This window comes from Saccopteryx bilineata, chromosome 2, assembly GCF_036850765.1.
Source record: "Saccopteryx bilineata isolate mSacBil1 chromosome 2, mSacBil1_pri_phased_curated, whole genome shotgun sequence".
NCBI lineage: Eukaryota > Metazoa > Chordata > Mammalia > Chiroptera > Emballonuridae > Saccopteryx > Saccopteryx bilineata.
In genome coordinates this window covers 3,843,344-3,867,993 of record NC_089491.1, presented here as the reverse complement: position 1 = coordinate 3,867,993, position 24,650 = coordinate 3,843,344, and the positions used below count along the sequence as shown (strand labels likewise).

Genomic DNA, 24,650 nt, shown 5'->3' with positions numbered 1-24,650 from the left:
TCTACACTACAGCAAATGTTTTATCCTCAGCTACCACAGCTGGTTGTTCAGGAGCCCAGGATGAAATGTCCTTCTTGGCATGCGGCCCCATACTTCTCTGGTATGCGGCAGCATGTCATTTTAAATGGCTACACGTGTCAGTGCTAACACGCGTGTCATAGGTTTGCCACCACGGCTCTAACAGTGAAAATCTCCTGCACAGACAACAAGTGGCTCTGTTTCCCCAGGGAGCGTGCTCCAGGCACTAACGCCACGCTCCTCAACGGCACATGCAGATGTGTGTGCAGTGCGGGGGGTCAGGCTGGCCTCTCCAACAGGCATCAACGCCACGCCCCTCAATGGCACATGCAGGTGTGTGCAGTGCGGGGGGTCAGGCTGGCCTCTCAGACAGGCATCAACGCCACGCCCCTCAATGGCACATGCAGGTGTGTGTGCAGTGCGGGGGGTCAGGCTGGCCTCTCAGACAGGCATCAACGCCACGCCCCTCAATGGCACATGCAGACGTGTGTGCAGTGCGGGGGGTCAGGCTGGCCTCTCAGACAGGCATCAACGCCACGCCCCTCAATGGCACATGCAGATGTGTGTGCAGTGCGGGGGGTCAGGCTGGCCTCTTGGACAGAGAGCGTTTGCCTGGCCACAGTCACCCAATCAGCAAAGGGCTGGAATTAAACATGAGAGCCTCTCATCTTCCCAATCCTTAGATCAGCTGTGAGTCCACTGAGTCATGTACACATCTTCTTGCAATTAATCATATTTGGATCTTTTATCTGAAAAGCAGTACCTAAGCGAGGGTGAAATTAGGATATGTACAGGATGCGGTCTCGCAGCCTGCGTAGCCAACACCACTGCCGTGGACGAAGGTGCCGGCACAGGAGAGCAGAACGTTTCTGTCCAATACTCACCATGAAGGCTGCTCAACGCCCTCATATCTACACTACAATTTGCAAGGGCGATAAACCAGCATCACTCTAATGTTAGCATGTCAAAGGTTACCTGCCATTGTTAATATTTTAAGTATTTACTTACTTATTAATTTATATTTAAGCCCTGCCCGATAGAAGTACTAGAGTAGTAGACTCACTGTGGTCAGAAAAGTGAGACGCGACCTATGAATTTCCTGACCAGAAGAGAGTAAGGGAGAAGACCCTCATCAAAGAAGTTCACACCCCCCAAGGGGTATAGATGGAAACACCTGTCAGAGCAGAGCAGGGTCAATCCATGTTCTTAGCTTCAAAGCTAAATTTAAAAAGAAACCTGCCACCCTGGCCAATGGTGCAGTGGATAGAGCATCGTCCTGGGGTGCCAAGTTCCCCGATCAATCCTGGCATTGCCAGCTTGACCTCGAGGGCGCTAGCTTGACCCCAAGGTCACTGGTTCAAGCCCCAATCAGGGCACTTATGAGAAGCAATCAATGGGCGCACAACTAAGTGGAATGAGTTGATGCTTCTCTCTCTCTCCTTTCTCTCTATTCTTCCTTTCTCTCAAATCAATGGGGGGGGGGGTGAAAAAATAAATAAAAAGAAACATGCCCCCAGATGCAGCTTTTCCCTTTTCACAGTTTGAAGTGATGCTCTCCCCGGAATGCACCTAACTGCACTTCTGCAAGCAGCCTTTTTGAATAAAAATAAAGGGCAGGTTTGAGGAAGATGAGGGCTCTGCACTTTAGTATTCTGCGATTAAACAGAAGGAACACGGGTCAGTCTGTGTTCGCAGTTCACCCTCATCCCCTACGTCAGGTGCTCAGACTGATGGCTCCTCTACCTGGGACTGCGAGTAGGTGTCAGTGCAGGACCTGCACACACCTGTCCCGGATCTCTGCCCTCGACAGGATGCGTGGCGGCGCCGAGGGCCAGGAGCCGTGTGTACCTTTGTGGACACTAGTGGCGGGCACCTCACAGGCCTGTACAGAGTATCTTCTCTCAGCCGGCTACTCAGAGTTTTGGAACGCCAGTGTCAAGGGTGGCCTTCTACCCCTAGGAGTCCCAGAACTGCCAGTCACACAAAACAGGTAACTGCACAGCATATCACCTGAGATAATTTGGTACACAGCTGTCTGTGATATAAAAACAAGTGCGGGAGTAAATGAAGGCAGATTCCTTTTCACTATGCTTGTTTTGCATCCTCATGTTAAGAGACACTATCGGGCTGGGTTCTGAGGTGATTTCTTAGAGCAACATTCTTTTTTCCCCCCATAGTGTTTGATTCCGCAAATTTCAGAGAATGAACAGATAATCCCATTATCCTAACATTCTCTGAATGAAGAAAATCAATCTTAATGTATGATGACTTAAAATCCTAGTGCCAGGCCTGAAGGCAATAGGAAGAAGTCATCAATAGAGTAACATTCTATCAAGCGAAGTTGCCTTCAGCACAAATGCATCCAGAAGGGCGGAGCCAGCTCCGATTCCCTCTTCCTATCAGCGCACAGAAGGAAAGCGAGAGGGACAGGAAGTAGGATGGAGTGTGTGAGTAAAACAGCTGATGGCCAGACCTGCCAAAGCGTGTGCTCATGTGTGACTGAAATGGTCTCAGCAGGGTAGTCCTTCTCAAGGTCACAGCAGCTGGGGCAGCAGGGCTCTGGATTCTCCATTCAGAACTCTGCCAGCAGGGAGCTTGATGGACAATTTGCTGAAGCTGATATCCTATTTCAAAGGTTGCCTGCAGGGACAGAGCTTGACTTTGGTAAAGATATATTTCTTCTGTAAGTAGTATTTATGTCTTGGCTGGCTTTTTATTTATTATTATTGAGAGTGAGGGAGGCAGTGTGACACACTCCCACATGTGCCCTGACTGGGATTCACCCAGCAAGCCCCCTGTGGGCGGCTGCTCTGCCTATCTGGGGCTGCTGCTCTGTTGCTCAACAACCAAGCCATTTAAGTGCCTGAGGCAAGGCCTTGGAGCCATCGTCACCGCTTGAGGCCAATTCGTTCAAACCATTTGAAACATGGCTACAGGAAAAGAAGACGAAGAGAAAGAGAGAGAGAGAGAGAGAAGGGGGAGGGGTGGAGAAGCAGAGGGGCGCTTCTCCTGTGTGCCCTAACTGGGAATCAAACCCATGCTGGGCCAACCAGCCAGGGCCTTGACTGTCTATTAACACGAAAAAAATTACTTACCAAGAAAATACAGACAAGACAGATATCATATATCTGTCAAAAAGTCACTATACAGAGCTTCCCTTAAAAGAAATCTGAGCAAACCATAGATTTCTTTAGGTTTTAAGCTCATAAGACTGAAACCGAAATATCTATGAAATAAGGCATAGGGTTTGACAGTCAAGGACAGTGGTTCTCGAATGTGGTCCTCACACCAGCAACATCAGTATCACCTGGAATCTGAAAGAAACACCAATTCCTGGGCCTTGCCCAAGCCTCTGAATCAGAAACTGGAAGGGAGTCTTCTAGGTGATTCTGATGCCCAGGGAAGGTTGAGAACCACTAGCCCAGGGAGAAGGATGAAGTCAAGAAACGTTAAGTGTATACATATATATGTGTGTGTGTGTGTGTATTATATATGTATACATATATGTGTGTATATATTATATATATGTATACATGTGTGTGTGTGTGTGTATACACACACACACAAAAGTTCAAAGGGAAAAAAATAATGCAAAGCCTTGGGGAAAAACCCAATGGAATTCTGCCAGGTGCCAGAGGTACCAGTATAGACCAAATGCCAGGCCTGGCAAGCATTTGGCAAGTGACATACCTGAGTTCTCCACTTCTGACTTTTTTTAATGTGGCACCTAAAACTGCATTTCCAATGAAGTGTAAAGACTCTTTCATTATAAAAGTTTGACAGGATGATTTATAATACAAAGAGTACATAGGCCCCTCTTTAAGAGTTGGGCCTTTCCTACCTACTGGTTAAGAGAGAGAGAGAGAGAGAGAGATTGTTCTTAGTAAAGTCCAGCTTTACTAGCAGTAACCTTTCTAGCTCAGCAATTTTCAACTGGTGTCTACAGGAACTTTAAAACCCACAATACCCAACTGACCTCTTTTAAGTTAGATTGTCAAATTAAAACATGACAACAGCTGCCTGACCTGTGGTGGCACAGTGGATAGAGCGTCAGCCTAGGACAATGAGGTCGCTGGTTCGAAACTCTGAGCTTGCCTGGTCAAGGCACATTTGAGAAGCAAGCAATGAATAACTTACCTGAAGGAACTATGAGTTGATGCTTCTCGCCACCCCACCCCCCACCCACCTTTCTCTGTAAAATCAATAAAATCTTAAAAAAAAAAACCAAGGCCCTGGCCGGATGGCTCAGTGGTAGAGCGTCAGCCTGGCGTGCAGAAGTCCTGGGTTCAATTCTTGGCCAGGGCACACAGGAGAAGCGCCCATCTGCTTCTCCACCCCTCCCCATCTTGCTTCTCTCTCTTTCTCTCTCTCTCTCTCTCTCCCTCCTGCAGCTAAGGCTCCACTGGAGTAAAGATGGCCCTGGCGCTGGGGATGGCTCCTGGGCCTCTGCCCCAGGCACTAGAGTATCTCTGGTCACAATAGAGCGACACCCAGGAGGGGCAGAGCATCGCCCCCTGGTGGGCGTGCCGGGTGGATCCCGGTCGGTCGGGCGCATGCGGGAGTCTGTCTGACTGTCTTTCCCCATTTCCGGCTTCAGAAAAATACAGAAAAAAAAAAAAAAAAACCCAAAATACTTCATTACCTTAAAAATTAAATAAACAAATGGCCTGACAGGTAGTGGTGCAGTGGAGCACTGACCTGGCACACTGAGGTTCCAGGTTTGAAGCCCCACGATGCCGGCTGGGGCACGGGCTCATCTGGCTTCAGCGCAGGGTCACTGGACCGAGCGTGGGGCCACTGACTGGGCTGGAGACCCCCAGCCCCTCTACTCCCCCATCAAGGCACGTATGAAAAGAAATCAGAGAACTAACGTGACGCAACTACAAGTGGATGCTTCTCATCTCTCTCCCTTGCTTAAGAAAAAGGAGGGGAGCAGCCCAAACAACAGCCACAGGTGTGAATGAATCAAAATTATACCTTTTTAATAAAAATTTTTAAATTTTTTAAAAAAGATTTTATGTTTTGATTTGCTGGGGGGAGTGGGGGGGAGGAACAGGAAGCACCAATTCGTAGTAGTTGCTTCTTGTATGTGCCTTGACCGGGCAAGCCTGGGGTTTCAAACCAGCGACCTCAGTGTCCCGGGTCGGTGCTTTATCCCCTGCACCACCACAGGCCAGGTTTTTTGTTGTTGTTTTTTTTGTCAGATTGGCAAAAAAATTTTTTGGGGGTGCCAAAGAATTTTAGTAGCTTATATGTGCCAGGAGATTAAAAGACGGTTGCACATCGCCAGTCTAGAATGATCAGTCTGTGGAGTTCCTGAAGCCATCCTCAATACTTCATATCTCCATAGCTATTTTTGGTAGTGAGGGGACAGGAAGGGATATTTGGTCCATAGTTTCCCCGGATTTCGAGACAGGATCTAAGCTTCAGGGTTCAAATCACAGCTCAGCCACGTGACTTTAAACCTGTTTCCTCGCCTCCCTATCCCATCTCTGAAGGTTGCAGGATGTGTTGATGGGATCATGTGTGTCAAATACGTAACAGAGTGTTTGCCTTGTAAGTACTCAATAGACATAACCTTTTTATAACAATTATCAATACCCAACAAAATGGACTGCTGGATACATAAGGCTCGGCAATCTATCTACTCCAAGTCCTGTATTTGAAACATTGATAAAGCAAGTCTGTAACTTAAAATGCACACAGCCAGTTTGTTACTATTCTCTGTGACCCACGCAAAAGCAGCCCGCAAAAGCAGCCCGTCCAGATGACTGCAGACAGTAAGGTCACGCTGCATGTGCTCTCCCTCGTCACTCCCCACTGTGTCTTTCATCGCCAACAGAAGGGCCCACTTGTCCCTCGTTATTCAAACACTTCATGGTCTTCACTGCCATTATCTTTACACACTGATCTGTGAGTTCTAGGCCAATAACCGCCCTGCCTTCATTTTGTATTCAACCTTGGTTTTTAAGGCACTTTCCTCATTAGATGACAATCTGAATTCATTCAACCTTTAAAAACATCGTTACCTTTTACAACTTCCCTGGGTAGAGCAAAAGTTAACACTACACAAGAAAAGGGAGGAGAAAAAATTAGCAAGGTCCTGAGACTGGATAGATATATATGTGATTTTTATTATTCTCCCCCCAAGAGAAACATTAACTTAATTACTAATTTCTAATCACTATAGGCTTTAAAAATAAATCAGAAACCTGCTAATGATGGACCTCTTTCAGACCAACTTAAATGGGGAAAAAATGAGTATTTTGAGCAAACTAAATTATATTAAACACTGAGGGAAAAAAACTCAGTGTTTATGTATATAATACATATATAGGCCCTGGCTGGTTGGCTCAACAGTGGAGCGTCGGCCTGGCGTGCGGGAGTCCCGGGTTTGATTCCCGGCCAGGGCACACAGGAGAGACGTCCATCTGCTTCTCCACCCCTCCCCCTCTCCTTCCTCTCTGTCTCTCTCTTCCCCTCCTGCAGCAGAGGCTCCATTGGAGCAGAGATGGCCTGGGCGCTGGGGATGGCTCTGTGGCCTCTGCCTCAGGCGCTACAATGGCTCTGGATGCAACAGAGCGACGCCCCGGAGGGGGCAGAGCATCGCCCCCTGGTGGGCATGCCCGGTAGATCCTGGTCGGGCGCATGCGGGAGTCTGTCTGACTGCCTCCCCGTTTCCAGCTTTGGAAAAATGAAAAAAAAAATAAAAAATAAATAAAAATAAATACATATATATGTATTATAACTATATAGTTAAAGCAAAAAGCTACTGGTTTGAATGCTGAGTATAGTTTTCTGTTATGACTGCAGCTATTTAAATGACATAGAAAACTAACATAAGTAAAACTACTCTCTGAAAGAAAGATTTTTTTTTTCATTTTTTTTTCTGAAGCTGGAAACAGGGAGAGACTGTCAGACAGACTCCCGCGTGCGCCCGACCAGGATCCACCCGGCACGCCCACCAGGGGCGATGCTCTGTCTACCAGGGGGCGATGCTCTGCCCCTCCGGGGCGTCGCTCTGCCGCCACCAGAGCCACTCTAGCGCCTGGGGCAGAGGCCAAGGAGCCATCCCCAGCGCCCGGGCCATCTTTGCTCCAAGGGAGCCTTGGCTGCGGGAGGGGAAGAGAGAGACAGAAAGGAAGGGGGGGTGGAGAAGCAAATGGGCGCTTCTCCTATGTGCCCTGGCCAGGAATCGAACCCGGGTCCCCCGCACGCCAGGCTGACACTCTACCACTGAGCCAACCGGCCAAGGCCAAGATTTTTAATATGAGGAACAGGGAATCGTCTTTTCAAAATAATGGGATCCGGCCCTGGCCGGTTGGCTCAGTGGTAGAGCGTCGGCCTGGCGTGCAGAAGTCCCGGGTTCGATTCCCGGCCAGGGCACACAGGAGAAGCGCCCATCTGCTTCTCCACCCTTCCCCCTCTCCTTCCTCTCTGCCTCTCTCTTCCCCTCCCACAGCCGAGGCTCCGTTGGAGCAAAGATGGCCCGGGCGCTGGGGATGGCTCCTTGGCCTCTGCCCCAGGCGCTAGAGTGGCTCTGGTCGCCGCAGAGCAACGCCCCGGAGGGGCAGAGCATCGCCCCCTGGTGGGCAGAGCATCGCCCCTGGTGGACATGCCGGTGGATCCCGGTCGGGCGCATGCGGGAGTCTGTCTGACTGTCTCTCCCCGTTTCCAGCTTCAGAAAAAAAAATAATAATGGGATCCAAAGGAAAAGATAAACAGGTCACCACTCAACCACTCACACGGTAAGCCACCAATTTGCTTAGCTACTATAAAGCCACGAACACTTTGATTCAATCAATTCAGTCAGAACGTTTAACTGAACCCCCCATAGGACCTTAAATCACAGAAATTCAGACTTAGGAATACTCTCATTTCCAATCCAACTCTTTATTTCACAGATGAAGAGATTGAGGCTCAGAGAACTTCAGTGACTCTATTCAGAGTTGAAAGCTACCTGACTTTCAGAAAGCTTGAAATGGTAGATATACTGCTGTATCCGGCTCATCTGCATCTAAGAATATCCAATTAATTTCCAGGAGAAGCTAATTTTAGTTCATTATGGCCCTGAAACCTAGAAAAACATACCTGTACCCTAACAAACTTGAAAAGAAGACAGAGCTATACCAGATCATGTCAGCTGTAACTCAGAGCCCAAAATTCACCCTACTACAACACATCATGGGTTAGATACTATTTTTAAAAATGCCTCTGTAATAAATTAATTAAAAGAAATAGAGCCAATTGAAACTTTAAGGTACTAGTGGTCTTCAACCTGTAGTGCACATCAGAATCAGCACCTCTGATTTCTTCCCAAAATAGATATATATATCCAGGGTGCCCTCAAAGACTGCATACATCCATCTACCTATGGTGAGGTCTAACATCTGAAAAATGCTGTTAGAGATGCTGTTTCCAGGGATTTTATTATTCTGTAAACATCACACAGACAGGTATATATATTTGATTTGTCCTGGTAGGACTATTTAATTCATTTTCATTTCACAAATGAAACCAGGCGTGCACAGAATGGATTGTTACACCACACAACAGCAGCAATACCAGAGGTCTTTGCTCTTAACCCAGGGAGGAAGAGTACAATTGAGTCAAAAGACCTGAGGCACTCCCATCTAACACAAACAAGTAAGAAGGCTTGGGGCAGCCTAGGAACCTAACTAGGAATCCAGGAGCATAACAAAGCCTTTAAGACACCAGGAAACAGCACACAGCAAAGAACGCTTACATCACCACCCTTGCAGCACGTGAGGCCAAGAGTGTTTTGGGTACGATATTAACTTGAGTAAGTGTGTATTTTCCACTGACTTCTTCTATAAATACCCCTTAAGTTTGCACCAGGTGGTTAGAAAGACTCTCCTGCTCCCCAGGGCAAAAGCAAAGAGCCTCTCAGTATTTCTAAGGAGCCTCATTTCGCTGATGCAGGACTGCGAAAGGTGCATTTCCCCGCACAACCCTAAATCAGAGTTCCCATTTGCATACTGCAGGTTGACTCAGGAACGTTCAACTTAAGAATCGCAGGTGGCTGCTCGGTAAATCACCGGCTCCCAGAAGATCCCGGTTTAGACTGCCTCCTGAAATTTACAGCTCCGCTTGGCTCGCACCTTTGAATTCAGATGACTCCAGGTTGATCCCGAAATTATAAATCAAAGTCTCTCAGAAGCATATCATTTTATTTTAGAACTTTTACGCTACGTCAAGTCAAACGTTATTTCTCTGCTTCCTATTATTAAAAAGAAATTCAGCAAGGGTTTTAGTGGGACTTCTTTCTGCAGTCAATCGATCAGTTTTACACATTTAAAAAAAAAAATCGGACACTCCAGTCTAGCCCAACACATTTACACACACAACGCTGTCATCCCAAACAAAAGCAGAGGCGTGCACACAACTGCATCCCTCTGCAAAATCTCACACACACACACACACACACACACACACACGGGCGCTGGTGCACAAGCTTCGGCCAACTGTGAAGAATGACAGGCCGGCTTTGATCAGATAACAGATCAAGGCGACAGTCACGTGCGCCTATCGGGGACCAGTCGACCCCAGTTCCAGTCCTGGACACTCCTCCAGCGTCTTGACCTTAGGCCAAGCTACCCTGACCTGGTCTCTGGGCCTCAGTTTCTTCATCTGGGAAATGGAGGCGCGCACGGTGCCTGTCCGCTTGCCTGCAAAGCACCCCCCCGGAGAGCACCGCACAAAGGCGGGCTGCTGTTATTAGGAGGACCCCACCCGCCAATCCAGCAGAACACACCGAGCCCAACTCTTTCCCGGGGCAACACAAAGAGAAAGGGCTTTTCGTGCTAACAGCTCCGACTGCCGGCCCTTCGCCCTCCAGCTCCTCCGATGGCCGGATGGATGGATGAATGAATGAGCCTGCAGGGGTGGCTCTGCGAATAGCTGTCCCTCCAGAGCCACCGCCGCCGACTCCAGGTAACTGTCCCGCCGCGTCCCGGAGCCACCCACGGGCACAGCCCGCGCGCGCCACGCGGGTCCCCGCACCGTCCCCGGCGCGCCCTCCCTCGGTGCCCGCAAGCGGCCCCCATTCATTCCGCCCCCCGCGCGCGCGGCCCTCGCGCCCCCGGCCCGGGCCCCGCCCCCCGCGCCCCGCGCCCGGCCCGGCCCCGGCCCGGCCCCGCCCCGGCCCCGTGGGGCCCGGGTCCCTCCGCCGCCGCCCCCCGCGCCCCCGGGGGCCTGTCACCCCACCCGGTGCGGGGCCTGCGGAGGAGTTCACCTCCCCCCAGCCCGGGGCGCCGCGGGCCCGGCCGCGCTCCCGGGCCGTGCTTCCCGGCCTCCAGGGAGCGGCCCAGGGCCCGGCCAGGCCCGCCGCTCGGTCCCGGGGCCCCGTCAGCCCGGCTGGGCCCCACCGGAGACAGCGCGCAACCAGAGCGAGGGGAGCGCGTTCCGAGTCCCCCTTCCCGGGGTCTCCTCCCCAGTCAATGAGCCTTCTGCCCTCGCCCCTCAGGAGCCCCCCGACTGGGAGTCATGGTGCCAGGGCCGCCCCGAGAAGCCCCCATGAAAAAGAAGGGGGCGACACCCCCATACTCACCCACCGTCTCCTCCCCCTCAGCTGTTTACCTCACAGTTCCTCCGGCCTACAGGGCGCCGCCATCTTGGACGTACAGCACCTCCCCCTTCGTCGTGAAACGTCCCCGGTCAGTGGCAGCCTCCGCCGCGAAAAAGAGTCTCACAGCGGGGTCTCGCCTCTCCCTCCAGTGCAATGACCGATGACCGCAGTCGGCAGCCAAAGCTGGACGGAAGAGACCGTTCTGCTCATGCCTGATGATGCGAAGCGGTTGAGATAGAAAAGACGAGAGTTTATAAAGTGTGGGAGGGGGGGCGGGGACGGGCGGAAGGATCCCGAAAGGAGTCTTGTGACTTCGAAGGAGGCAGAAAGAAGGGCCGGCGCGGTGGGCGGAGCCACGCGAGAAAGAGCGAGGGGGCGGGGCAGAGGTCACGTGGCCCGGCCAGCGGGAGGAGCTGTGCAAGAGGCGTAAACAAGTTCTCCGGGACTGGGTGTGGTTGGGGTGGCTCCTGGGTCCTCTGTGCTTCTCCCTGGCGACTACCGTGTCCCCCTCCGGAGCCTCCGTGGCCCGCGCGGTGGAGGGTCTGCTCTGCGGCCTTGCGGGACTGGCAGCTCCCTAGGGAAGGAGGGAGGCGCTGCCGCAGGGCAACCTTGCCTTTGCAGAGTGTTTGCAGAAAGCCCAAGTCTAGGGACTGGCTTCTGCCCTCCGGTTGCTGACACTTAACGACCAGGTCGCGGCGTCTATGGCAACCACCCTCATCAGACCAGGCGGCTTCATTCATTTCTTTTCTTTCTTTCTTTCTTTCTTTCTTTCTTTCTTTCTTTCTTTCTTTCTTTCTTTCTTTCTTTCTTTCTTTTTTAAGAACTCTGATGAGTTTATTACAGCCAGATTGACAATTGCGAAGAAGCAACATCTCAACAGATGTAAAAAACAAAAAAATAATTTGCACCCCAGGGCAGGTGGCTTTAAATCAGAACCCCTTGACTGAGTTCCTGCTGAGCTACTTCCTGGGTGTGTACGCCGTGGGCCCAGTCTGGAAGCCCTCTGAGCCTCAGTCTCTCCCTCTGGGAAGTGGACGTGACATTGGCGCAGGTGCCAGGAGATAAAGGACGGGGCTAGCAGCGCAGTGTCTCCTGCAGGGGCCGTTGTCAGAGGCAGGATAGGAGCGCTGTGACAGACCCACAGCTGCGCGAGAGCAGCAGAGAGTGAGGCAAGGTCTCCCAGCAACGGTCTGAAAGGCTTGTCGAAGGAGTGGACGTCATCTGGGTCTTTTTTTTTTTTTTATGCTCAAAATATTCATTCCTAGTGTTTGCTGGGGTTATAGTTGGTTCGTTCTCACTGCAGTACAGTATTTCATGGTGTAAGTGTACCACAATTTGGGATCCATTCTAGTGTATGTCTGTGTGTTTAATTTATTGGGTGGACATTGGTTAATAAAATTATACCAGCTTCAGGTGTGCAGTTCTCCGATCCATCATCTGTGTATTGCATTGTGTGTTCATCACCCCCAGCCAGCGGGTTTTAAAGGAAGGACAGGCAGGTTTTACTAAAATGAAATGGTAGAGGTGGTTGGGAAGGAAAAGGCATTCTAGGCCAGGAGAGCCTAAGAAGCAGGAGGTTGGAGGAAGGAAAATGCTGGGTGAGTTCTAGGAAAAACAAGTTTTGTCATGGTAACCAATCGGGTCACAATGCAAGGCAGAACATGACTTAAGGGGCCTGGCGTGTGAGTGGCCAGCCGGCCTGGTGGGCTTTTTCAGAATGCGCGGAGGACCAGCCGGGTCCGGGGGAGGGCTGCTGCAGCCTGTATGGTGTCTTTGTGAGACTTAGAGAAAAGGCACCCCCCTCTGGGCCCATCACCCGGAGAGCAGAGCCCGGCTGTACTTCTGCCCTTACCCACTCCCCCCCACCCCTCCTGGGGCCCCTGAGCAGTGCACAACCTGTCCAACGATCACCATGCTGGCCCGTGGGGAGGGAGCAGTGAGCTTGAGATAAGTCACTAGTCACACACATGGTCGTGGAGGCAGCTGGGGGGAAGCCAGGCACTCCTGATCCAAACACACCCGAGTTGGAATGCAGTTCTCCATCACCGTAGTAACTGGGCGAGCCTCAGTTTCCTCACCCATAGCATCAGGGTCATAGTCATGCCCGCCTAATGGAGATCCGGGGTGGATTCAATGAGATACTCCATCGAGCTGTAACCAGTGTGGTGCCTAGGGCAGTCAAGGTCAGTTTGGTTACTGTATCAGCTGTGCTCACAGCCAGACTCGCTACTCCCAGGAGTCTGTTCATCAAGTGCTAACTTCTGTGTGTCCACTAAAGCAGAGTGGGCTTGGGGACCAGAGATGGAAGGGTTGGGGGAGGGTGCGGAGGGCCTGGGTTCTCCCACTTCCTCCGGTTCACAAACCATTTTGCCTTTGCATTCACACCTGGGCAGGGACACAAGTACATTCAAAGGTTTTTGAGATGAGCAGTTTAAGTTAAGGGGTGGAGTCTGAGGACAGGCACTATTCCAGAGCTGACCCAGGAACCCCCTCCCCACCCTCAACTTTCCTGGGCTTGGTGACCTCATCCTGCTGGAATGTTCTCCTTGGAGGAAGAGGAGTTCATTAGCTCAGGGCCCTCAGGGGACCAGGACCACATTGCTACTGGAAGAAGACAGCAATTGTTCTCTCAATACTAAGGTGACCAATCGTTCTTCTTTAGGGAGGACAGTCCTTCTTTTGTAAGCTCCATCCTCCCTTGAAAAGTGTCCTCCTACATGTCCTCCTTTTTTTTAAGGTTTTATTCATTTTATTTTTTTAAATATTTTATTTATTGATTTTTTAGAGAGAGGGGAGAGAGAGAGAGAGAGAGTGAGAGAGAGAAGGGGGGAGGAGCTGGAAGCATCAACTCCCATATGTGCCTTGACCAGGCAAGCCCAAGGTTTTGAACCGGCAACCTCAGTGTTCCAGGTTGACGCTTTATCCCACTGTGCCACCACGGGTCAGGCCTTAAAAAAAAATTTTTTTAATATTTTAAATTTAGGCCCTGGCCGGTTGGCTCAGCGGTAGAGCGGTAGAGCGTCGGCCTGGCGTGCAGGAGTCCCGGGTTCGATTCCTGGCCAGGGCACACAGGAGGAGCGCCCATCTGCTTCTCCACCCCTCCCCCTCTCCTTCCTCTCTGTCTCTCTCTTCCCCTCCCGCAGCCGAGGCTCCATTGGAGCAAAGATGGCCCGGGCGCTGGGGATGGCTCTGTGGCCTCTGCCTCAGGCGCTAGAATGGCTCTGGATGCAACAGAGCAACGCCCCAGATGGGCAGAGCATCGCCCCCTAGTGGGCATGCCAGGTGGATCCCGGTGGGGTGCATGCGGGAGTCTGTCTGACTGCCTCCCCGTTTCCAGCTTCGGAAAAATGAAAAAAAAAATTTTTTTTTAATTAAATATTTTAAATTTATTCATTTTAGAGAAGGGGGAATGGAGGAGGAGCAGGAAGCATCAACTCCCATATGTGCCTTGACCAGGCAAGCCCAGGGTTTCGAACTGGCAACCTCAGCATTTCCAGGTCGACACTTTATCCACTGTGCCACCACAGGTCAGGCTACATGTCCTCCTTTTTTTTTTTTTTTTTTTTTTTCATTTTTCTGAAGCTGGAAACGGGGAGGCAGTCAGACAGACTTCCGCATGCACCCGACCAGGATCCATCCGGCATGCCCACTAGGGGGCGATGCTCTGCCCATCTGGGGTGTTGCTCTGTTGCGTCCAGAGCCACTCTAGTGCCTGAGGCAGAGGCCACAGAACCATCCCCAGTGCCCGGGCCATCTTTGCTCCAATGGAGCCTCGGCTGTGGGAGGGGAAGAGAGAGACAGAGAGGAAGGAGAGGGGGAGGGGTGGAGAAGCAGATGGGCGCTTCTCCTGTGTGCCCTGGCCGGGAATTGACCCGGGACTCCTGCACGCCGGGCCGACGCTCTACCGCTGAGCCAACCGGCCAGGGCTCCTCCTTTTTGATATTCGAAGACTAACCTATCAATGCAGAGTCAATCCATTGTGTGTGATGTGAGGTATTTGTATCTAAGTGAGTACTTTTTTTCTTACAATTATTATTAAAAATTAATAGGCATGTAAGCATATTTACAATATAAAATATTACAAATGTTTTTATTATGAACTTATATTATAGTGTATTATTGTTGCAATGAATAAAATGTTTCTTTTAATTATGATATTGTTTTCTTCAATATTTTTTTTGTCCTACTTTTCACTGTAAAAAAGTTGGTCACCTTACTCAATACGGACCACCAGGGGCTACTGGGAAGAGGCTGGAAATGTCAGGCAGAGACACCTGCCGCCATCCCCACCACTGCCCAGTCGGGGCTGCCTGGACACTTTCCACTTCCCTGGGGTTGATCTCTGTCCCCTGCTAAATAGATGTCAATCAGACCATACCCTCCAGGCCCCCCCTGGAGCCTCCCTGTGGAGGGCTTCCCCACCTTGTAGGCAGGTGGTGCTGACTCATGCTGAGCCATGCCTGGGGTGCATTTGTCTCTGCAGTATCCTCCTTCCCCTTGCTGGGGACCATAGTGCCACCACAGGCCCCAGGCACATGGACTAGGCCTAGCTAATCCGAGATGCCCCTGACTTAGCCAAAGTGACAAGTCTGTTCTATATGCACATATTTTTAACTCGTGTAAATGGACCACTATTGATGGCAATCCGTGTCTTACTTCTCCCCACTCAGCCTTCGGTTTTGAAGCCCCATGCACATGGCTTTGTGGACGTCTAGCCAGTAGCTTGTACCTGCTGACAGTATTCCATGGTGCCATCTACCCTGCATTGTTCTCCACTCCGCACCCCCTCAGGGGACCGCCCAGGGCGCCACCAGAAACAACACCGTGATAAACATGACCTGGCTCCTTTGCTTGTGAATTTGGCTGAGAATTTCTCTGGGATGCACAAGTAGGGGTAACACTGTCGATCAGAGAGTGTGCACAGACTTACTTTTTGTTGTTGTTTTCAGGGAGTCTTTTAGCCCCATTGAGGTAGAACTGATACACAAAATATGACAGCATTTCATGGATACATCTTGATGACTTTGACTATACAGTATGCAAGTATCCATGACACCATCACCACAGCCACAGTTCTAAACATATCTCCTACCTCCAAAAATTTTGCACAGCCTTACTTTTTTATTTTTTATTTTTTGGATTTTTCTGAGAAGCGGGGAGGCAGAGAGACAGACTCCTGCATGCACCTGACTGGGATCCACCGGGCATTGTCCACCAGGGGGCGATGCTCTGCCCATCTGGGGCATTGCTCCATTGCAAGCAGAGCCATTCTAGCACCTGAGGCAGAGGCCATGGAGCCATCCTCAGCACCCGGGCCAACTTTGCTCCAGTGGAGCCTTGGCTATGGGAGGGGAAGAGAGAGAGAAAGGAGAAGGGGAAGATGGAGAGGCAGATGGGCGCTTCTCCTGTGTGCCCTGGCCAGGAATCAAACCTGGGACTTCCACACTTCGGGTTGATGCTCTACCACTGAGCCAGCCGACCAAGGCCTTGTACAGACTTACTTTTAAGAAACACCAATTGTCTGGCTGCCCCAGCCGACATTCCCACTACAAGTCCACCAAAGCACCTGCAACCCTCCCAACACTTAGCTTTGACTAGTTCTTACGATGTGTTTTCAGTACTATAGAGCTGTGATGACATGCTTGAATTCACTTCTGGGTTTCTTTATAAATGGGTGTTTTTTATCTTTTGACTATTTTTCCCCCCAGTAGAGTTACTATCTTTTCTTTGTTGATTTGCAGGAGTGCCTTATATATTCTAGAAATGAGTCCTTTGTTAACTAGAGATATTTCTAGTGTCCACCCCTCTCATATTTTCCTATTAACTGTATTGCAATTCATTGGAAAAGTGACATTCATTTTGATGTAATCATATTCATCTTTTTTTCTTTTTCTTTTTCTTTTTTTTACTTACACATTCGGTTTTTGAGTTGCTGTGTGTAAGATGGCCTCTTCCAGCCAATCTTCTGGTGTCTGCCAGCAGTCATTGATGCCCCTCGGCTTGTCACCGTCCACGGCACCGCCTGCCTGCAGAACACAGGAGGTGGCTGAGTGGTGACAAAGTTCTAGCCCACAGGTTGCTTCTTTACTCACCTTTATGATGGCGAGAGCTGGCCACACTTATTCTCGCTCAGACGGGAGGACCTGACACCAGGTCCTCCCAGTGCCACAGAGCCCGCAGCCTCACCTGCAAAGTGCTCTTACCTAAGACATTTCACCTGAATCCAACTGAGCCTGGGCCCTGTCTTCCCGCGGGCGTGGGATGGAGGAGCAGGTTAAACGGCACCGTGAAGAGGCAATAAGACAGAGCCAGGATGCAGGTCCCCCGGATGGGTCTGGATTCTTAGAGGGGCAGGGGAAATCAACGTCAAAAGACAAGAGTAGAGGGCACTGTTCTATCACCTGGGTCCTAGGATGCGAAAGAAACAGGCAACTGCAGTGCTCGAGTTGGGCAGGATCCTGATTCTCAAAAGAGCAGCTCTAGGCCCTGGCCGGTTGGCTCAGTGGTAGAGCGTCGGCCTGGCGTGCGGGGGACCCGGGTTCGATTCCCGGCCAGGGCACATAGGAGAAGCGCCCATTTGCTTCTCCACCGCCCCCCCCTCCTTCCTCTCTGTCTCTCTCTTCCCCTCCCGCAGCCAAGGCTCCATTGGAGCAAAGATGGCCCGGGCGCTGGGGATGGCTCCTTGGCCTCTGCCCCAGGTGCTAGAGTGGCTCTGGTCGCAACAGAGCAAAGCCCCGGAGGGGCAGAGCATCACCCCCTGGTGGGCAGAGCATCGCCCCCTGGTGGGCAGAGCGTCGCCCCCTGGTGGGCGTGCCGGGTGGATCCCGGTCGGGCGCATGCGGGAGTCTGTCTGACTGTCTCTCTCTGTTTCCAGCTTCAGAAAAATACAAAAAAAAAAAAAAAAAGAGCAGCTCTAGAAGAGAATGGGGGGAAGCTGCAAAAATGTGCATATAAACCGGGCATTCGACAGTATTGGGGAACTATGGACAGTTTTCTTAGGCGTGATCATGACTCTGCAGGGAGGTGACTAGGTAAAAAACATCCTGGGCCTGGCCGGTTGGCTCAGTGATAGAGCATTGGACTGGCATGTGGAAGCCCCAGGTTCAATTCCCAGTCAGAGCACACAGGAGAGACGACCATCTGCTTCTCCACCCCTCACCCCTTCCTCTCTCTCTCTCTCTCTCTTCCCCCCTCCCCCCGTCCTGCAGCCATGGCTCAAATGATTCATGCAAAGTTGGCCCCGGCCACTGAGGATGGCTCCCTGGCCTCTCCTCAGGCACTAAAATAGCTTGGTTGCTGAGCAACACAGCAGTGGCCCAGACAGTCAGAGCATCGCCTGGTAGGGGGCTTGCTGGGTGGGTCCCAGTCAGGACGCACATGGGAGTCTGTCTCTGCCTCCCCTCCTCTCACTGAATAAAAATAAATAAATGCTTATATTTTAGGAGATACAGGCTTGATCAAATATAGTGTGTCCGTAAAGTCATGGTGCACTTTTGACCAATCACAGGAAAGCAACCAAAGACGATAGAAATGTGAAATCTGCACCAAATAAAAGGAAAACCCTCCCAGTTTCTGTAGGATGATGTGGCAGCATGTGCGCATGCGCAGATGATGACGTAACAGTGTGTATACAGCGGAGCAGCCCATGGCCATGCCAGTCGAGATATGGATGGTACAGAGGAAAGTTCAGTGTGTTCTGTGGCTTGCTAAATTTGAATCCGTGACCAAAGTGCAATGTGAATATCGGCGCGTTTATAACGAAGCGCCACCACATAGGAATAACATTACTCGGTGGGATAAGCAGTTGAAGGAAACCGGCAGTTTGGTGGAGAAACCCTGTTCTGGTAGGACATCAGTCAGTGACAAGTCTGTAGAGCCTCTACGGGATAGCTACCTAAGGAGCCCTAAAAAATCTGTGTGTGAGCCCACATCGAACTGCACTGAATAGGTATGAAACTGGGAGAGTTTTCCTTTTATTTGATGCAGATATCACATTTTTATCGTCTTTTGTTGCTTTCCTGTGACTGGTCAAAAGTGCACCATGACTTTACGGACACACTGTATTTGTGGGTACATGATGTCTGCAATACACTTTCAGAACATTCTATCAAAATAAAATGTGTATGACAGAGTGTACAAATACATGCACACAGATGATACATTTGGCAAATGCTAACTATCATTGAACACAGCTGGGTGAGTGTTTGTGAGATGTTTCATCTGCATTTCTTTCTGAAAGTTTTTCATAATAAATACTTGAAAACTATTTGAGGATTGAAAAAATAATTAGAGTAGGCCCTGGCGGAAACTCTGAGACCTTGGCCATGAGGTAGGGAGAGCCTCGGTCCCGGACATGCCTTCCCCTTCCTGCACCTCTCCTCCCCTTGCCCCTCCCCCCATGAAGTGAAGGACCAGCAAGATGGTTCTTCTAAAGTGGGTCAAGTACACATCCTAGAAAATGTACCATCTCAACCCTTCTTAAGGGGTATCGTCCAACGGCATTAAGCACACTCACACTGTTGTGTAACCCCCCCCCCCCCCCCGGTCTAGTCACTTATCTTGCTAAAAAGTTGAAATGCTGTCCCCGCTAAAGAACTCTTCATTTTGGGAGACTGCAAGTGGCAAAGCTCTTGTAAGTTTGAGGCTTAGCAAAAGACTAACTTCCCCACCCACCCTCACTCCTCCAAATTGGCTATAAAGCTGAGTATTTGCACTCATCCCAACCCCCCACCTCACTTGCTTGCTTAAGTTGCTAAAGACTAAGTTTTTCTCCACACCTCCACGCTAGCTGTGGGGCTGGATTGTTTGTACTCATCCTATCCTCCCTGTCCCTCGGAGAGACTGGAGGCAGTTTCCTGTTTATTCTTTGTTTTTGTGAAGTTAAGATGTTATGCAGGGTGGAGGGTTCTCTGCACTTGGGAGAACTCTTGGGTTGCCTTGGAAATGTGACTTTGTTTTAATGATCACTTTGATTTGCTAATGACCTCACTTTGCCGTATAAATAAAGCAGATACAGGGGGTGGAGACTCGCCTTTTGCAAGCTATCTTCTGCGTAGCAAAGAGTCCTCACTAGCCCACCTTTTTTCTCTTTAAGCCAATTTTCTTAATTCCGCGACATTCCCACTCAGGACCTGGAATTACTATCCGCTCTGGTTTGTGGTACTTCACCCCTCCCTGCACCTCTGGGAACCCACCTTCTCCCTTCCGTTTCTATGGATTCGACTTCTCCAGGTACCTTGTACGAGTGAAACCGTAATAGTATCTGTCCTTCTGTGTCTGGTTTATTTCACTTAACACGATGTCTTCGGGGCTCCTCCGTGTGGTAGCAGGTAGCAGGCTCTCCTTCCTTTTTAAAGCTGGGTCACATTCCGTGATGTGGAAGGACCACATTCTGTTTGTCTCCGCCTCTGCTGGTGGCCACGTGGGTGGATGCTTTGAGTGCTGCCGCCGCGAAGGTGGGGTGCCGATGTCCCTTTGAGCACCCACTGCTTACAGAGGCAGCCCCAGACGTGGTCGTCTGGGCCCGCGCCGGGGGGTTGTAAAGGACCCCTTCCTGCTTTCCTGACGGCTCACTACCGTCTTTTAACTGCAGCCGTTCACCTTGCAGAAATGCATGGACGGATCACTCTCCAAGGCTGTGGCGACCGCCGACTGTCGTCAGAAGAGCCCCTAGGTCTCCCCTCTTTCTCCAGCGTCGACACTATTTTCTTCTTTCGTTCGGCAGAGGGGACCTCCCTGCGGGCTCACAGGTTGAGGAGAAGCAACAAAGGGGAAAATGCTCATTCTTCTCATTCCTGAGAAAAATACTTATGTCTGACGACATGGTGACTTGAAAAATCTCTGAAAGCAGCAGGTACATGCAAATCAGATGTAAATTGCATGCAAATCCTGGTGGGCGGGAGGCTGATCCCACCCAGCATGCCCTGCATCAGGACATCGTGCTAGTGCTGACCAGTGTTGAGCTAGAACCCCCAGTGTGGGAGGAGGGTTTTTTTTCCCAGATGACTGCACCTCTAGTCCTCTTTGAAGGTGTGTGGTCCCCTCCAGTGTTCTTCCTAGGGTCCCTCACTGCTTGCTTGATACATTCACTGCAGGCTCCACTTCCTGGGCCTGGAGACCAGTGCCCCACCCCAGGTCGGGAGCCCCCTGACCCGAGTTGGGGGTGAGGGGACACAGGGCCTCTCCCAGCTCGGCATCACTGCAAACTCCCCTGTTGGCTGCAACTACCCGGGCACCATGGTCGTCACCCACTGGGGACGCTCCTTGCTGGTGCTTTACTAGGGAGCTGAGGACCTGTGGGGAGATTGTCACCCCCCCTCAGGCTGGCTAGTGGACACACACACACCCACATGCTCACCGCATGCCCGCGCGCGCGCGCACACACACATGCGTGCGCACACTGCTTGTTGGGGAGAACACAGACTTGCATTCACACATCACACCCTTGCTGACCCTGTGATGTGCGGGGACCCTTTCCCCCTGGGCGAGCCCCTCTGGTTCTCCCCACCTGATTTCTCTCATTCTCTCTTTCCTTCAGCGCTTCTCTGAGGTCAACCAAACACTTTGTGATGTGAATATGCCCCATGGTCTTCCAGCAGGACACGGCCTGTCCCCCTGTTGAGACTCATGGAGGGTTGAGCTCACAAATTGGGGGAGATAGATATTGCTTAACTATGTGAGACTCACAGCAAAGGGTCAATAAAGATTATTTTTAGAGCTCCTGGCCAGGTAGCTCAGTTGGTTAGAGCATTGTCCCAATACTACAAGGTTGCTGGTTCGATCCGTAGTCAAGGCACATATAAGAATCAACCATGGGCCCTGGCTGGTTGGCTCAGTGGTAGAGCGTTGGCCTGGTGTGCGGAAGTCCCGGGTTCGATTCCCGGCCAGGTGAAGCGCCTATCTGCTTTACCACCCCTCCCCCTCTCCTTGTCTCTCTTCCCCTCCGCAGCCAAGGCTCCATTGGAGCAAAGTTGACCTGGGCCCTGGGGATGGCTCTGTGACCTCTGCCTCAGGCGCTAGAGTGGCTCTCTGGTCACAACAGAGCGACGCCCTGATGGGCAGAGCATCGCCCCCTGGTGGGCGTGACGGGTGGATCCCGGTTGGGTGCATGCGGGGGTCTGTCTGACTGCCTCCCCGTTTCCAGCTTCAGAAAAATACAAAAAAAAGAAAAAAAAAGAATCAACCATGAATGCATAAACAAATGGAACAACAAATCAATGTCTCCTTCTCTTCCTCCCTCGCTTTTCCCCTTCCTCTCTCACAGGGGTCTCAAACTCAGGCCCGTGGGCCGCATGCGGCCCGCCCACCAATTTTGTGCGGCCCGCAGACTGGCCCGCAGACTAATCCACGAAGTTTGATTAGTCTGCGGGCTGCACAAAATTGGTGGGCGGGCCGCGAGTTTGAGACCCCTGCCTAAGAGCAATAAATAGATTATTTTAACAAAGATATGTTTGAATTCGAAAATATTATACACACGCTTCTTATGAAAGGGAGGTGGGGGGGAGGCAGGACGGGCGAGGGGAGAGGGAAAGAGGGAGGGCATGGGAGGGCAGGAGGGAGGGAGAGAGAAAAACTATACACATGTCAGGACAGAGGTGCATATTCTTTTTTTTTTTCTACTACGATCATGTATCCCTTTTGTAATTCAAGCAGTAATTAGATACACTAGATAAATGATACCTACCTACCTACCTACCTACCTACCTCTTACCTACCTCCATACATATTATACATACATACCAGACAATCAAATCTTTGTTTTCCAGTTTTTGCCAGAGGAAAGGAGCGCCACCTCGTGGCGAAATTATGAATTGCGTCCTCTCGCTAGCACAGGCGCCTGGATGCTGGGGTGGTGAACCCGCAGGACAGTGTCAGCACCCGACCCCCAAGCAGTGTCAGGCAGCGTTTGCAAGCAGGGAACCCTCTACCTCAGCTGCCTGTGGTTCCCAGCAAGGAACCTGGGCTTGGAAAGAACTCCACAGTTTCCCTGAAGGACTGAGTCACAGCAGGGCGAGGCGGACAGTTGGGCGTGTATGTGGGGGTGGGGGGGAGGCAGTAGAGGAGGATGGGTCCAGGGTCCAGGGGGCTCGCTGGGAGCCCGCACCTCCACCCTCGCCCACAATGCAAGAACCACCGGGCCCATCCTTGCACTCGGGACAGATGTGCTCAGCTCATGTTAGATGCATTCCTCATTCTGTGGCCATTCTGAGCCAAGGCCAGGACCGTGCCAGCTGGACCTGGACCCTGCCACCCACCCAGCACGGCACAGTCACACCCACCCCATCTCCCACAGAGCTGGCACCCACAGTACCCCACCCCCGTCTCCCACAGAGCTGGCACCCACAGTACTGGCCTGAGATGTGTGTGTGTCCTGAGAGGGTGGGGGCTCCGCACACTACCCCCTGCTGGCCCTTCATGGCGGTGGGTCCGTTTATTCAGCCTGATCGGGGTTCCTGCAGCCCCGCAATCCCAGGGTCGGTGCTTATTGCCCACTGAGAGAGGGCTGACTCCACAATGGCCTCGCTCTCAGACGGCCACTGGTCTCACTGAGAAGCAGCGGAGTGTTTGTGACAGACAAAACAAGGCAAGAATCCAAGAGCTGTCCCCGGTAGGCTGACTTCTTCAGACCACCAGTGGCCCCAGGGGTTGTGGGAGGTCTGGGAAGGGTTTCCAGAGAAGTTGAGAGCTGGATTGGGCTGCGAAGGAGAAGACGGAAGAGAAAGGACATTCTGGACAAGCGGAACAGGAAAGGCAAAGGCAGGAGTTGGGACAGGTGACAATGAGATGACAGAAGGAGGGAGACAGCAGTTTTAACCCCAAACACCATTCTGGCCTTATTCTGTGGGGAGAGAACTGCTCTTTCTTGCCAAACTTATCCCTTCCTGCCCTCTCTTAGTGACTTAGTGTGGTTTTGGCAGGAGGATCTGTCAGGTCTGGCCAATAAGAGAGACTCTTATCCTATGGGAAATCTGGGAAAGAGACCGCTCAGGCAGAGAGGACAGCACATGCAAATATCCTGAGGCAGAAATGAATGTGATCCGGACAATGTCATCTGAGTGTCTGGATCCAACCATGCCTGAAGCTAAAACTTTTTAGCAATATGAACTAATTGTTTTGTTGTTATTGAATGAGTCTCATCAGGTTTCTGCAACTTGCACCTGAAGGAGTGCTGTCCTTTGAAAGAGCTCTAACACTGTGGAAAACACCACAGTGTGCTAATCTCTGCAGCTGAGATTTGGGTCCAGTTAGGCAAAGGGAAAAATCACTGCAGGTTTTTAAACCGCGCCACACTCATCCTGATTCCGATGCTTCTTTTTTTTTTCTCGGCTCCTGTCTCCAGTGTCCCATCCAGTTCAATCAGTCTCCACCCTTCTGTCCACACTGAACTAGGCTGCCTCCAGCTCTTTGCACCTGGTGCTCCTCTTTTTTAGACATTCTTCCCTACTCTCCTTCTCCCAAGTTTTAGCTTCAGGCATGGTTGGATCCCTACGCTCAGATGATCTCTGGATTCATTTCTGCCTCAGGACATTTGCATGTGCTGTTCCCTCTGGCATCAACTTAGACATCACTTCCTTCATCAGCTCCCTGGGTCAGGGTCTGTTTCCTCACACCCATGCCCCTTTGCATACCAAGCTACCTCACAGCTGTTTCACTCCCAATTGTAAATTTCAGGGTACTCTATCTCATCTGCTAGGCCAGGAAGGAGCTTCTGTTTGGTTCTGGTTTGAAACCCCAGCATCTGGTACCCAGTAGGCACTTAATAACCATGTATTAGCCAAGGGAGTGTTATGGACTGAATATTTGTGCCTCCTCCCCACCCCAGCTCACATGTTGAAGCCCTAACCCCCAGTGTGATGCTATTTGGAGGTGGGGCCTTGCAAGGCAATTAGGTTTAGATAAGCTCATGGAGGTGGTGCCCATAATGGGATTAGTGCCCTTATAAGAAGAGAGAGAGGCCCTGGCTGGTTGGCTCAGCGATAGAGTGTCAGCCCGCCATGTGGAAGTCTCGGGTTTGATTCCTGGCCAGGGCACACAGGAGAAGTGC

At 51.2% G+C, this 24,650-nt stretch overlaps 1 protein-coding gene and 1 non-coding gene across 14 annotated transcripts in view; both read right to left on the bottom strand.

Moving 5' to 3' along the window:
• Positions 1 to 10,787, bottom strand: part of TSC1 (TSC complex subunit 1) — a 54,182-nt gene extending 43,395 nt beyond the window's left edge. For 9 of the 13 annotated variants that reach the window (XM_066255866.1, XM_066255864.1, XM_066255867.1 and 6 more), the window contains exon 1: positions 10,589 to 10,787. The gene's annotated coding sequence lies outside the window, so the exon portion shown is untranslated. The remainder of the gene's footprint in view (positions 1 to 10,588) is intronic. The other 4 variants (XM_066255869.1, XM_066255873.1, XM_066255870.1 and 1 more) reach the window with 2 other exon arrangements.
• LOC136327594 (small nucleolar RNA SNORA79) lies at positions 2,193 to 2,333 on the bottom strand. The gene has a single exon (XR_010729781.1). It is a non-coding gene; the product is annotated as a small nucleolar RNA SNORA79 (small nucleolar RNA).
• Positions 10,788 to 24,650: the final 13,863 nt, after the last annotated feature.